The following is a 15408-nucleotide window of genomic DNA, read 5'->3' as shown; positions in this document are numbered from 1 at the left end:
AGAATTTAAATAAAACGTTACAGGTTCCCATAAGCCACTCCAAAAAGATCCACTCAAATCATGGTTTTAAAGCCCAATATAAAACCCAATGAAGACAACCAGGACTAAGAATGACTTAATCAAATTTGAATCAGGCCCTTATGCAGCATCTTGTATTATAGTTCTTTTTCATTAAGGCTGAAACATCAGAGGAAGGAAAATATGGTCAAAGCTGAGTGATGGTTTATCACTGGAAACAATTTTGTCAGGGGCATGAACAAAACCAGATTAATTTCTGCAAGCAAAGGGAGGTTTAGTCTGCAGCTCTGCCAAGGAAAAGAGAAAGATTAAAAGGAAACTGATACGCTAGTGTACATGGCATGCAGCAAAATAAAATACAACTAAAACTATGCGTGAGCACGTGAAATGAAACATAGATCCCTAACACTAACCGACGCAAAGACACTACCCTTTTGTCCTGCCGCGGGACAGCGCTTTAGGATCAGGATTTGAAACTTCCCTGCTCTGGCTCCAGCACAAGCCTTCCCCCGCCAGCAGCCCCGGCTGCCTCCTCGGAGCAGAGTTCAGGTACCCTAAGAGGGCTCCCTACAGCAGATACACAGGCAGTATCCCCACAGCGAGGGAAATGAAAGACTAATCTGTAATGAATATAGGATTAGCCTTCCTGCATCCAGACAGACCACCTTGTTTTCTAGTTAACCCGCTTCCAGATTGGATGCCACCTTACCACCTTAAACTCGATTAACTTTAATGGCACATACATCTCTACTCCTGCATTGCTTCAGTTTCTTTTTCTTTTTTCCCCCGCTGTGACTGCAAGCTCTCGCCACACATCTGTGTGCGGAGCAGCAGCCTTTCCCAGAGCCCCAGCCAGCACCCCGGGGACACGGCTCTGGGCCCCGGTCTCCCCACGCAGCCTTTCATTGCGCAGCAACGGGGGGACAGGTACAGCCCTGACAGACAAGATTTCTTCCCTTTTTCTGCCCCTTCCCTCCTTCCCCCAACATACTATTTACATCCTTCCACAAAGCGCCTGGAGCTGGGAAGTTCGACAGCAACTTTCACATAGAAATATTAATGACCACACAGGTTTTGTAAGCAGGGGGATGCTATCAAAGACGTCAGATGGGTTGAAAAGCAGTGTAGAACTAATGTTTCATTTTCTGTAATGATACTCAAAACCCCAATTTAATTAAATTACCAATGTCACTTTTGTAAAAAAATGAACCCATTCCTGCTTTTATGCTTCCTTCCTTTAAAATTAATGAGTAGAACTTTGCTATAAATAAAAATCTATCGTTTTTAAAAGTCAATCTCTAACACTAGCTGCTCTCTACTTAATGAACTGTGAAAGAATCAGACTACCCCGACCTGCATCGTATCTTAAAACCATACTTGAAAAACAGGATCTCATTTAAAAATTCTGCTTCATTTGGCTGCCTTAACTAATATCTTGTTACAGGACAGACAACGCACACATGCTTTTGGGGAAAGCAACATTAACTCCTTGATTGCTTTGGATTCAGTGGGGTTGCTGCAGGAATTGGTGAGCCTGGATTTAATTTTTTTTTTTTTTTTTTTTTTGTAAACCACCAGTGCACATCTGCAGAAGACAAACACTTCTTCAAACTGCTGCCTCGTGGACTGAAAGGACTGCTTCCAAAAAGGCTGGTGGTACATCCAGAGCCAGGTTCAGCATAAGCAGTAGAGCGAGCTGCCCATGTGAGGATCCGCTGTCAGTCATGCCCCTGAGGCACTTTTTGCAGAAGATGAATTTGGTCGCCCCCCCCCCCCCCAAACAGGAGCTGATAAAGTACACCTTCCCCTACAGAGCGAGGGAGAAGAGTCAAAGGACACAACATCTCTGCTCCCTGAGAAAGCACGGCTTCACAAAACGCCTGCAGCAGACTGCAGGGTGGGAGTCCAAACACCTGGGGTGCAGTCTGGAGATGTCCTCGCAAACCCCCTGACCAGAAGTCCGTGCCTTTGTTCCACTGCCGAGTGAGACTCCCTGAGCTAGTGCAGCAACCGCTTTCACAGCAATGGATTTGTGATTCTACTCCAACATTCCTGAGAAGAGATAATATTATTGCTCATACTTGGCTGCCTCTAACAGCCAGACTCTCTGATTGCTTGAGAGATTAATAGAACTGTATTATTTACATCAGATGTCGCACAGAATAATATTATTAAAGCTTTGTCTTACCCATTTACCAATTCCACTGTAGATTAGTAGCATGGATTTTTTTCCTCCCCATAAAAGCTTTGTTCCCAGCAATCAGCATAATATTTTCCAGTGATTGTATGGAAATGAATGCAGCCACAGACCAGATTTGTACAGATGAATAGAAGGTCCTGTTAGTCATTTTGTAGCTAAGTCTGTTTCTTTCCATGATGAATTTAGAGTAGTTTATTTTATTTGTCTTGATTTGAACAGCTGCCAAACCGTTATCTTATTTTATGACACAGGAAAGGAAATAGGATTATTCTATTGCTGTTGCACCTGGAGAGCTCCTCAACATACCTCAAACATCACTGTCCCAAGGGCTGTTCAGATACACTGCCCTGGAGACCCCACTCCCCAGGATGACACAGTAGAGGAACCATAATCGTGGTGTTAATTGCCAGCAGACTCAAATAGAACATTAACTGATCACTGGAGAGGAGGTTAGGCGAGAACTACAGCTACTACTGTCCTAAGAGGTAACCGGAGATAGGCTGATCTGAGAGTAAGGCAGAAATGTCACCTTTTCAGCAAGGTACTGTGGAGTGTCAGGACGTGGAAAACATCAGCCAGGAACACACCCACCGAAACCTAGAACCTTCCCACTCCCTGCAGTTTTCAACCTATCCTTCAAATCCACTTATTCTTCAAAAAGAACCCTGTAGGGCACAAGACCAACCTCTGCCCAACTTAACTTCCCTCTGCTCCAAACTTTCTTTCCTTTTATGTTTTCTCTTGCCTGTCAGTTTGCGCTCCTTGTGACCCATCCTTTGGAACCCACGCACGCTCTACTGATTTATCTCACCCTTCATCTTACCCTGGGAGCATCAGGCAAGATCTTGTGCGCTACATAGCTTTTATAGAGCAATGAAGATGTATTTCCCTCTTAGAGCTACTTCTTGTAAACTTTATATCCAAATCTATTAGTACAAGACCAGAGGTGTCTCACAGATTCCATAGTGTGTTGCTTGAAAATGAACTGAACAAATTGGAAGCTGAAACAACACGTTTGAGAAGCTTCCACCATCTATTCCTGTGAGCTGCTAAAGAGCAGCTAAAGAGCTGCCAGAATTGCTGATCTGCATCAGAAGCTTCATGCCATTCACTGACTTTAATTTTTACCCCCATTTCTTTCTACCCTTTTCAACAGGCTCACCAGGCTGTTCCCAACTTTTCTCATCCCCTTGCCCAGGATCACTACGCTGGAAGTTTTCAAAATCGGCATCTTTCAAAATCCAGTACTTGTCAAGCCATGTCTCCTTGTTCTAGTTCATTCAAAATTAATTAGTAGTTTTTAAGTCATTAGATGTGACTCAACGCATCCTTGGACAGCATCCCACCATCAAAATGCATTCAGCCTACTTACATCAGCCTTTCCTAAAACCCCCTAGCTCTCTTTGTCAGGAGAAAAAAAAAGGCAAAAAAAAAAAAAGGCAGCGAGATGTTTCTCCTCTTGCTCATCACATTGATACATTGGAGTTACCTTACCAATTCAGGTACTGTCAGACAAAACAAACTCAAATCCATCCCTGGCTTGCTCACCATTCCGAAGAGAAGTCTTCCCTGTTTCCTATTCAAATTAATCTTCAGCTCCATTTTCTCTGTTTATATTGTTCAAATATAAAATAACCCCAACATTTAATACATCTAGATACTGCATTCCAGTCAATTACCCTATTTACATAACTAAAAGAAGCATTTTTATTGCTTGAATTATCTATGGTAGTTTACGACAGATATTTCAACACTATCATTGTTCTAACCTTGAAATCTTATCAAGGAGTGCAACTTTTATGATATGAGGCCATGCATTATCTCCTCATTCCCAACTAATTTTCATTCCTAATAAAAAAGAAGAGAAAGCAAGCAAGCCATGCCAGAGCAGGCACTTATAACTCCTGAATACCATTATTACGGCAGGAATAATTTATAAATCCCAGTGAAAGGATGCTACATAGACCAAGCGCAATAACAAAACCATTGACCTAAACTACTTGGCTCAGTCATCACTGCACACTCATTTCCAAATTAATCTCCACTATGCTTTTTTAACCCTTCTTTCCATTTTCCTGCACTTCCTGAGTCTCATGGGGGTTGGAAGTCAAGACATCCAAGCAAACCAACAGACAGGTCTCTTCTGCTAGATATCCAGGCTGGGCTGGGGCAGAGCAATATTTCACTCAGAAGACAATCTGCACTATATTTGCTACCTTCCTAGAAATTCAAGGAGAGAAACAGATTCTTTAAGGAGAATATGTCTAAGAATTCCATCACAGCTTCAAAAACTGAAACACCTATGCAGGACATGGACAGTACATCTTTGGCCAGCACAAAGGTGAACTCCAACGGGAGGCGGAGATCCACACAGACCAATGTCCTCTCCCTCGTGGTCCGTAACTTTTGGGCCAAGTACCACAGAGATACTCCATGGCTCTCTAATATCTTTCAGCAGTGTTTTAGTGCAATCTGGTTTAGTTCAGAAGAGTTTTAACCTTCAGAATAAGTGTCCAGTGTGTGCTACAGAAATGGAAATAAATGCTATCTTTTTCATTTTGTTTTATCCTTTCTTATGTCATGATTCATTTCCAGTACAGTCAACAGAGATAAAGCTAAATGGAAACTATTTTTTCCCTCTAATATTTCTTTGTTCACTAAAAACAGCCAGATAGTTACTTTTGGATAATAACAGACCAGAATGGTTCATCATCCATCTTCTTTGTAGTAGTAGTTCTAGGGCTTTTTCGGAAATTCATTTTCAGTTTTCAATTTACCTTCCTGGAATGTGCTACAGCAACTTCCATGCAACTTCCAAAAGGACCACATAAGCTGAGAGAGAAGTACTTTAGATTTGATTTAGTCATCCCACTACCGAAATAACAAGAGATTCAAAACATGAAAGCAGTAAGATCATGGGAGATATGGCAACAAACAGTCCCATGTATCTTCAGAGATGCAGTGAGCAGGGATCCTTAACATTTGGGACTTTATGACACTCATGATTTATACTTTCAAATAAATGTCATTACTTGCTGAGCACAGTAGAGGAAGCCTGGCCAGAATGAAGATACAGATACTGAAGCCTGGCTACAGAAATATTTTGCTGGGCCCTGAAGAACAACGTCGTGCTGGCAGATGCTTAGACGTCGGCAGATGCTTAAGTTTCCAGAACCAGTGGTCCTCACATACCATCCCAACCTGGCATGCTCTCCTGCATCAGGAGCCTAATCAGCAAGGCACTTGAGAATGTGCTTATCTTTGTGAACATGCTCTAGTCCTGCTGCTTTTCAGTGCAACAACACTTGAACACAAGCTTAATTTAAAGTATGTGGTTAAGTGTTTTGCTTAGCAGGAATGGATTTAAGTGTATGTTTAAAGGCTTCATTGAACTGGCATTTAACAGCTGCAGAGTAACCTGAAAAAACTTCCCTAGGGAGGAGGATGGTTTTACATTTGTTTTCTCTCTTCCTCCCTGAACTAAGGTTAACCATTCCAAGGGAAACAAAGACCTGCATCTTTTTGTAACATAAAAGACAAGCCAAGAACAACAATACTGCAGTGGTTATCAGCACCAGAAGACAACTGCAGGAACCGAACGAAAGCAGAATTAAAACTGCAGCCCCAGAGAGTCCAGCTGCCATATCAGATTAAGCACCTCACTCCGTTGTGCACATCAAGACTGAAAGCCAAGGCATCAGTGTGAAAAAAGGGTGTCAGATTTGGAAACCCAGCTTTGAACTGATTCTATCTAGACACTGGGTGCCAGTGTTGATCCGCTCTGCATTTTGCTGGAGCGTGTCCCTGGACAGGGAACGCTCTTTGTTCTGTTAAGAAAAGCCACTTCCAACTTTAGAGACCACATTGTTTATCTGCTTATTGATCTTCTCTAGCTATTGGCTGATGACCCAGAAACAGAAATTGTAGCCAACTACATCTGTTTTAATAAATATTTCACAGCAGAGGAAGGGCATTCACCACAACATATCATTCCTAGTTTTTTCAGCCACTTCCCTGGAAACAGCAGGTATCAAAGTGCAGGGCAATAGCAGCCAGGGCCCGAGCCAGCTGGGAGGCCAGCAGCGATGGGGCTCCTCAGGTCTCCCCTACAGCACTGTGCGATCCCTGTGCCCACACAGACCTGCCGAGTCTTCACACCAGCATCCCAGGCAGCTTGATTTTCTTTCTTCTGGTGGCTTTCACACATCTTTCCCACCCCCCACTCTTGGCTTTCAGAAGCCTTTAGCAGGGCAGCTGGGGATCACACACCACACCCCTGCTCTGAGCAGCAGCCCACCCATCTTCCCAAGCAAGACAGACTGAGTTAGCTCACACCTATCCTGAGGTTAAACCACAAACAACCCATTTCCTCAGAAGTGGGGCCAGAAACTCCCGTAATTCACAGCTTCCAGTTGCTTCAGCTTCCACTCAAACTACATAAGGTCTGGCTCACCCCCACAAATAAGCATGGAAAAACTAGTCTGCTTTAATTTTTCAACTGCCTCCGTAATTTATTCCTTCTAATTTATTCCCTCGTACAGTTATCTTTTCCGTACTTCTTTAGAAAGCTTGGCTACTCAATACCACACAATGGCCAATACTGTAGGCATAAGTAACTGACTGGGACCATCAACCTTACAGAGCAGTACATTAACTAATCAGTGAAATCACACAGTTCGTGGGGAAATGCCCTTTAGAACAGGAAAGGTAAAATATTATGGCGTTGAGTAGAACAGTCAATAGTAAAAGCAACCAGGAATGCTGAGCTCACAGTGCAGACACCTCCTATCAATAACTGGAAAGCAAATACATTTCAAGGATGGTGCCACAAAAAAGTCCACTGAGCTGCCATAGCAATTAGGTAGTCTCCTGCTTCCGGCACTAGAGATTCATTATTAATTTGCGGTCATAACTGATCAAAAAAATCTAGAAGGTAATTTTATACTCTTCACTGAAAACAAAGCTAAAGTGATCTAATTATGTCATAAAAACATGCCTAGGGCTAAGTCCTGTTTCCTAAATTCACAGGTGCCTCTCTTGCAAAATTTGCCACAAGCATAATTTTGCAAGCTATGCAATAACATGCACTCATCTCAGAGAACAAGTTTTTAGCCCCACATGGGATCAGCCCAATGCCTGAATATACTCAGAAGCAAGAGCTTGTTCTGATTTCAAGGACCTTACTCTGATTTCAAATCCTTGTCTGTTACTCAAAGGTAGATGTTGTGGATCTAGGTGCTCAGACCTGCCCTATCTTTTCTTTCATACATTGCAACCTCTTTCATGGACATTAAAAGGACATTTATGCAAGCTAAGGTTAAGGCAGGCAGGGATGGTGAATGGGCAAATGCCCATAAGACGACAACTATTAAAAAAAAGGGGGGGGGGGGGGGGGGCAGGAGAGGAGAGAAAAACAACAGCCAAAAATCATAGCTTGCGAGTTCAGAGTGGATGTCAAATCCTTCAGTAGCAGGGAAGTACAGCATGCTAACGGGCTTCCCAGAGACCCTACAGAATCGCTGTCCTTGGAGATTTTCAAGATCCAGCTAAATAAAAGCACAGGTGACCTATCCAGTGTTGGTCAACACTCCTGCTTTGAGGGGGAGCCTGCAGCAGAGCCCTCCTGCGGTCCCTTTGTTACTGCAAAGAGGAGAATATCTACTGCTTCCAGATCTGTCAGCACGTTACAGAAACGCCACCAGAACCGAAGCACACTAACAAATAACCATGCACCGCATTCTTCCTCAAGCGAGTTTTTCTTTGACTGATATAAAGACTAGTCACTTGAAGTAAACATCTTGAATTCAAGTTGGAAGGTGACTTGCCTGTCACTTCCAAGCATGTGGTTTGAAGGACGTGGGTGTAATTTCATGCACTTTTTAGACAAGACGTGGCTGAGTTGCACTGTATGCCTCTCACGCTGCCAGGCCAGATGCAAGACAGGCCCCAGAGGGCCACTTGCAGCCTGCCCGCCAGTTTAGATTACCAACATCCACCTTGGAGACCTCAGCACCGACATATGTCTTTGAGAGGGAGGGAGAAATGTCCAACCACCTACTTAGCTCTTCTACAATTGGAGTGGCTGCTGGCCATCATTCATACATCTCAGCATGAAAAGATCTGATAGCTGTTACTGCAAATCTTTAGCATAAGTATACAGCTCCAGTTCTGCCAAACAAAACCCACCTTCTGGTTGAAGAAAACAAGATGGGGGATGCAGGGAAACCTGGAGAGACCACCTATTGCACAATGAATGTTCCTATCCTGTTCCATTTTACTCGTCAGTGAAATGGAAAAAATTCACCTCATTCACTCTTCTCTCGCTAGACAAGACACTGAAGCTTCACTCATAGGTTAGGCGTTTATCTATCCAGGACTGCTCATCTAAATTCTACCTAGAATAGTACGATGGTTCAAATACTTCAAGGAGACCTTGAAAATACCAGGAATTGATACAAAGAGATGTTATAAATGAAAATTCCGTATGTACATGCTACAAGAAAGGCGTCTATTGTACAAATATTGTCATGGAAACAGGATACAGATTTGCTTTAAATGACACTCAGAGCACATTAATGGAAAGAGAAAGGACTGGGACTGAACCTAGGAAAGATACCTCAAGATCTCAGAGCTGGCCTGAATCTTATTCCACTACATGGGGCAAACCTACGTGGTGTTTGAATTTCACATCACTGATATTAGAGCTCAATGTTTTGACTCTGATAATACAATTCTACACTGAGAAAGATCATACTGAAAGAGTTCACATGCAACCACAAAAGTACCATGTTAGGTTCCCACATGCAAATAACAAGGAGGAAAAAAGGCACACTTCACTGAGCATTCAACATGAAACAGCCCAGAAATAATTTCTTCCACTTCCTTTTTCCCCTGCTACTGTAATTACGCTGTTTATATGCAACACAAGTCTACCCTCTCCAAGGGCAAAGATGCAAACCCTACTTTACTCTCTATACTCCCCACCTGAAGCTGGACACACTCACCCACCCACCCTTACATTCTCTACTGCAGATGCTACTGCTGCTGAGAGGAAAGCAAAGGAACAAAATCTGTTTATTACAGACAGTTCCCTTCACCTCTCTACCACAGAAAAACACCCAGCTTCTGTGACTATCAGATTACACCTTGAATATTTTCTATTAAGAAAACACTAAATCTTAATCTAAACAGTCTTCAGCTCTTGAACCCTTCAAACAGCCAAAGCACATCCAGGCAAAGCGTGGAAGTTCAACCCCTTCAAACGCTCGCATTGGAAAGAATTTACACAGCACCTATTTGACATGCAATTCAGTCTAAGAAAAGTAAACCCCCTTTCCTCTGGAGCTATGCATCAGGCACTCAGAGTGGAAATGCTAGGAAGTCAAAGCAACGCTTGAGCTGAAGTAAATGGGGCCCATTGTAAAATATAAACTAGAGAAGGCGACACATACGCCTCATACTCGGCAGTAGCTCGCTACAGCTTGTTAAGAGATTCATGCAGTGGACTTTTCTGTGACTGCTGCCACAGTCTTCTCTATACTAGCTGAGCCAAAACAGATATTTTTAGACTAAAAGCCTTTATGAGCTGTTCATCTTATTACTGCTTCATTCCATTCATTATATTTTTAATCATGTCCAAACAACTGAGCTATTAAATAAATTCCAAAGCAGCACAGCAGGCTGTGGCTTATGCAAGCTAAAGATCAGAGCAGTAGGAGAGAAAGGCTACTTTGGTTGCAGATTAAACCTTCCCATTCTTACAAAGCACAAAGCAACTGCTGGACTCAACCGCCACACATTCAGGATTACGGCCATTTCTCAGTCCCGTCTCCTGCTGACATCGTAAAAGACATTCAGGATATGATTTACTTGATAAAAAAGTTACAGGCATCCCACAGAGGAGGGAGAAAGTTATATAAGTACCCTTTCAGTAACGAACTCCCCACTGCAAACGCCTTCGTTAGCCTCCACCAGAGCATCTTTTAAGTGCAGATTTGTACACTGCAACACTTCAAACTTTCCAGACAGCTTCAGCATCTTGTAAACTGTCTTGAAGTAAGAAACTCCACACTGACGTGACCACAAGAGAGCTGCTGTACTGCACACCTTCCATCGCTTACAGCACAGTACTTGGAAAACTTTTAGTGATGTTTAAAGACATCCACCCACCTACTTCTGTAAATGCTGAAAGGTTTTACTGAAATCAGAGAAGTTGTTGTGCCACAAGTCAGGACACCAACATCACACATTAGATAAACAGAAAGAACCTGCTACTGTCCTACAATTCCCAGAGGCAAAAGATGCTTCTCCCTTCTTATGAACCCTGGTATTTGGGAGAGGCAGTCCCTGGAGCAAGAAGATATACGGACTCTGATAGTACCAATACATCACAGGTCTTGTTATGTGTTTTGTTACTGAGAGCGCCCTACACATGGATTAAACAACTAAAGAATACAGGGAAAAAATGCATTTCAGAAGCAAGGATACTTTCCCAGTTACGGCATTACACCTGCCGTTCAACTGCACCCCACCTCAATTTCTCATCTTTCAAACAAATTAATGCCATTAGTTCTTAACAGTTTTTGCTCCACGGGCTAGCCAAGCCCTTTCAACCCAGTAACCCCCATCCTCCTTTCCAACTCACTGCACCCAAATTCTTCCAAAAAGGATCATTTCCACCAGATGAACTAAGTTCTACTAGATCTTTGCCTCCAACCAGAAAATCTATTCTCTTGAGCAAAGGCTTCAAATCTCACTCAACTCACAATTTTTCCTTGGCTCCTTTCACCCCCTCCACCCCAACTCCCCTGCTGACAAAGCAGCTCCCACTGGTCCCACTGAGGAGCTCCCAGGAGACCTGGAAGGAGAGCGAGGAGCCTCAGCTGGGCTTGGCCCAACGCCCCTCGAGGGACCAGCAGCACAGGCAGACGAGCAGTCAGTTTTGCTCTCACTAGGATTACAGACGGCTGTTCAGTAAAATTTCAGCCGTGACAAAGTTTACTAGCACTGGAAAGCTACCTGAGGCTCAAGTGAAATTGGATATATTCCACAGTACAGAGACCTAACAGAAAGCTTAACAACATGTGGCATTTATATAATATTTTAGATGTTCAAAGCATCGTTTAGGCATTACCTGCAGCTCAGGGGACTGGTCAACTGGGCTGGAACTCTATTTAGCACTAGTTCTCATGGGATTTCTGATAATGGATTCTTCACTTGTGCCAGAAATGCCATAAAAATAGATCTGTTTAGGGGGTAGCACAGCCTGTATGCTTTCATTGTAACCTAGTCTCTGAAGAATAACATACACTTTTTCAAGCTCTAAATAAAGTTTTCCTTTTAATTTGATTTCTAAACAAAAGATTGTGATATTCCTCCTTTTATCCAAGACATCCAAGACACTCGTCTACTTTCAGCACTGTAGCCTGAAACAAAAATTCCCAGGGAGAATTAATGGCTATCATTTCTATACACAGAAGTTGCACTAGGTTTTGTTGCGCTTTGGTCCGATGCACTTTCGGTAACATAGATTCTTCTGTAAAATATAAAAATTACGGCTGGTTTGCCCACTGAGAATCTGCTCATACATAATTCCATGTCTGGAACAAGAAACCTAACTTCCATTAAGTTTTTGTTTCCACTAACTTTCTTACCTCCCAGGCACCTGAGGCTACCTGCTCAGGGGGACACCACCATGCACACGCCATCATGAAAACAAGAGCAGATGAAGATGCTGGAAGATGGTTTAGGATAAATGCATCAAGAAAGCATGTACGGACAACTTGGTCATGTATTCACAACAGAGCACAACTGCTAATGAGATTACTATATGAAATATGCTAGCACAAACTCATTTTCCTCCCACTATATGTTCCTGCAAGGCTGGTCTAATTTTATAGGATGAGAGGTTGCGTGGGAAGAACAGGATAAAAGCAAGATCAATGATCGTAAGAAATTTTAATTAGCATAAAGGTTCCTCTGTGTTAGTTTACAGAATTGAAAAAACATAACACAATGTCTGGAAAATTAATTTTGGGAGAGTCTGAGAGCTGGATCTCCGTCCAAGACATTCTGAAAAGCATACATACAATTTCTGACACAGCATGTAGAACAAGCTGCTCTTTTCTAGAGACCAACAGGATAATTTTCAAATCGCCTTTATGTCACTTCCATTAGGACTATGGAAACTCTTGTGCTTCAAATACAGTCTGTTTTCTTAGCAGTGAGTGGGGCTTATGTAATTTTTAATATAAAATAAGAATTCACTTGATGCCAAACTACAGCATCTATTCTATTAAAATACAGGATCATTCCAAATGCCCAGTCTCAGACATTTCTGAGCTCTAGCCAAGATGTATGAAGCATGAGCACTAAAGTGATTAGTCTGCAGGAGGTGAAAATTCATGGAATTTAATGACACAGCACTGAAAAGAAAGCTCCAGCAGCAAGTGCTCAGGCTGCGCAAAAACCCCTAGCAGTCTAAAAAGGATAGAGGGGTCGGGAGAAGGCTGAACCATGAGATATTCCCACATTCAGAAGACAAATGCACAGACATTTGCATCTTTGACTACAGGTGGTCCTGCAACTGAACATGCAGTCATGGATAACCTATGACCTTAGCTTACAGAGCGGGAAACTAACTACAAACGGAAAGAAAAGCAAGAGTAAAAAAATACTCCTGCAAATTTTCTTCCTCTGTAAGGCCAAGAAAAAACAATCATGAAATTAATGTGCTCATCATCAAACAAGTAGGATATACCATTTTTACATATGCATCTCAAACAGGGCACAGAGGAAAGTTACAAATCCTGGAAGGGGAGAAGTATACTAAGTTATATTTTAGACATTACACGGTACGTAAAAAAGCGTTTGAAAGACTAATCTTCTTAAAAACCATCAGACAGAAATAACAAGGAAAAAATGCTCAGAAACTAGCCACTTCTTGCAGCAATAAGTTCTAATGGATTAGTTGGAACCCATGTTTTTATGCTTTTTATACCCACCCTCTTTCTTTTCTTCAGCTTTTGTGCTAAGCTGAAAATATCCAGCTATCCCATCCCTACTGTTTATGGAAGTAACGACAGAACTGCCAAATTCCCCACCCTCCATTCTCAATTGCTTATTATCAAGAATGGAGGCCACAATATTGAAGAAGCAATGTGTATTTTTATCCCTTTGGCAGAAAGATCTATTTTGAATGAATGAGCTCACATTTTTCCCAGTCTGAAATATACTAATGGCATGTGATTTGTCATCTGGATTCAGTATTTCTCAATACTGAAATACCTGGATATGAAAATCTGACCCATCAGAGAAGAAAAACATCTGGATTTACACCAATGCTATAAAAGACTTCCCATAACTAAAACTGTAAATTCCTTTATTAATCTTAGTACAAGTTGTGGATTAAACTGTTTTGACCTTGAAATTAGTTGGAAGATTAGGAAGAAATAGCTAGAACTTGCAGGGGGTGGACAGCAGACCAGCAGTGAAAATGAACAGAAAAGGAGCTCGGTGCATCTCCTCGGTGCATGCTTAGCAGCTGACTCCCTGCTGAGCCGTGCCCAAGACCAGTCAGACAATACCTCCCCACTGCAAAAGCAAAACAGCTCTGTAGCTGCGAGATGGCTCCTGGCTAGAAAAAACTAAAAGTCAAATCAGAACAACTGTACCCAAAGTGTACGAAAACAGTACGAGTTAATCCTTTGAGTGAAAGGTATTTTAAAAGAGCTGGTCTGTCAATCAGCTGTGGCCAAGGTGGAGGGAAGACTCCTGTGAGAGAGACAAACAGAGATAAGACCTACTGTTCAGTTATATCAGTTATATCCTCACAGATGAGATCTCTCGCTGTGAAATTTCCAAGATAGAGCGTAGCACAGCACTTCCCTGGGGGCAGAAGGCAGTCACCGTGACTTTATCAAGTAACTAGTTATAATTTTCATGCAAATAACAAGAATAATCAAACGACTATCACAGCTGTGTCAGCCGGAAGAAAATAACGTCTATGAGATGATCAAAGCAAGCAGATGACCTCACAGAAAGCACATTCAAGATGTGATCTGTCCTTCTGCAACTTGTTTGCTTTGGTGTGAGCTAAAAAAAAAAAAAAAACCAACTCTCGGACTGCTTATAACTGCCTGGGTGAAACTGCCAGACTGTGCATACCAACAACCTTCCGCGAGTGCACACTGTACTTACTGGTCAATATTCAAGGGTCATGTGCACGTGTATCCACTTTTTGTTTATTTTTACTCAACCTTTGCTGGCACCAAAATACAGGCAAAATGCATTTGCTATCCCTCAAGGCAAAGCACCAGACAAGTCGGAGTGTTGAGGAATGGATGAAGCTGTTGAACAAGTGAGAAAAACATCAAATCATCTGAAAGAGCTTTTCAGTGGGGTTGGGGGGGGGGGGGGGGGGGGTGTTGGTTTTTTATTTTGGGGGGGTGGGGGGGGTGGGGTGGGGGTGTGTTTCTTTTTTGGGGTTTTTGGGGGTTGGTTGGGTTCTTTTGGTTGGGTTTGGGTTTTTTTTGGTTTTAAAGCAGAGGTGGTTTCTTACCTCCTCTGATTGTCAAACCTCAGGGTAGCATCACATGAAGCTGAGCTTTCAGACATTGGCAGGCCTATTTCACTACTGTTTTATTACCTAGAAAAGCTTCTTCTTTCCAAACTGGTCATGGCTGCAGTGGTTTTGTTGCATGCGTTGTTGTTTTTAATGTAAAACTCACAGGACATGAATTGTCTTTTACACCACTTAATCCCTATTAAATTTAGTTGAAATACTGGGTTAAAAAATTATTAGTCCACACACAGAGGGCATAATTGCATTCCTCACGTCTTTCGGAAACCAATCTAAAAACATGATGAATTTTATGACAGGGATACTCAGACACAGCTAATAAAAAAATATACACTTAAGGAAATAAATGCCGTAAGTAACACACATTTTCCTTTCAATCTATTGCATAAATTAAAGATCATACACTTAACTCTTACAAACTAAATGACTGCTCTTGTAATGAAGTTTATGCAGCATGTTACAGCACCGGGCTGGGCCTGCGGTGATGCAAATCAGGAACTTCAACGGCAATCATCCACTCTGACCAGCTACAGCTGGCATCATGTTCACTGCCCAGAGAAAGAAGAAGTTTTCTCAAAGCATCCTCTTTACTGCGAGCTAACTGGATAGC

At 42.3% G+C, this 15408-nt stretch overlaps 1 protein-coding gene across 1 annotated transcript in view; it reads right to left on the bottom strand.

Annotated features, from left to right (window-relative positions):
• Positions 1 to 15408, bottom strand: part of CSMD2 (CUB and Sushi multiple domains 2) — a 315212-nt gene that overhangs the window by 233278 nt on the left and 66526 nt on the right.

The sequence above is a fragment of the Mycteria americana genome, chromosome 21 (genome assembly GCF_035582795.1).
Source record: "Mycteria americana isolate JAX WOST 10 ecotype Jacksonville Zoo and Gardens chromosome 21, USCA_MyAme_1.0, whole genome shotgun sequence".
Lineage (NCBI taxonomy): Eukaryota > Metazoa > Chordata > Aves > Ciconiiformes > Ciconiidae > Mycteria > Mycteria americana.
This window is presented reverse-complemented; position numbering and strand designations above follow the sequence as displayed.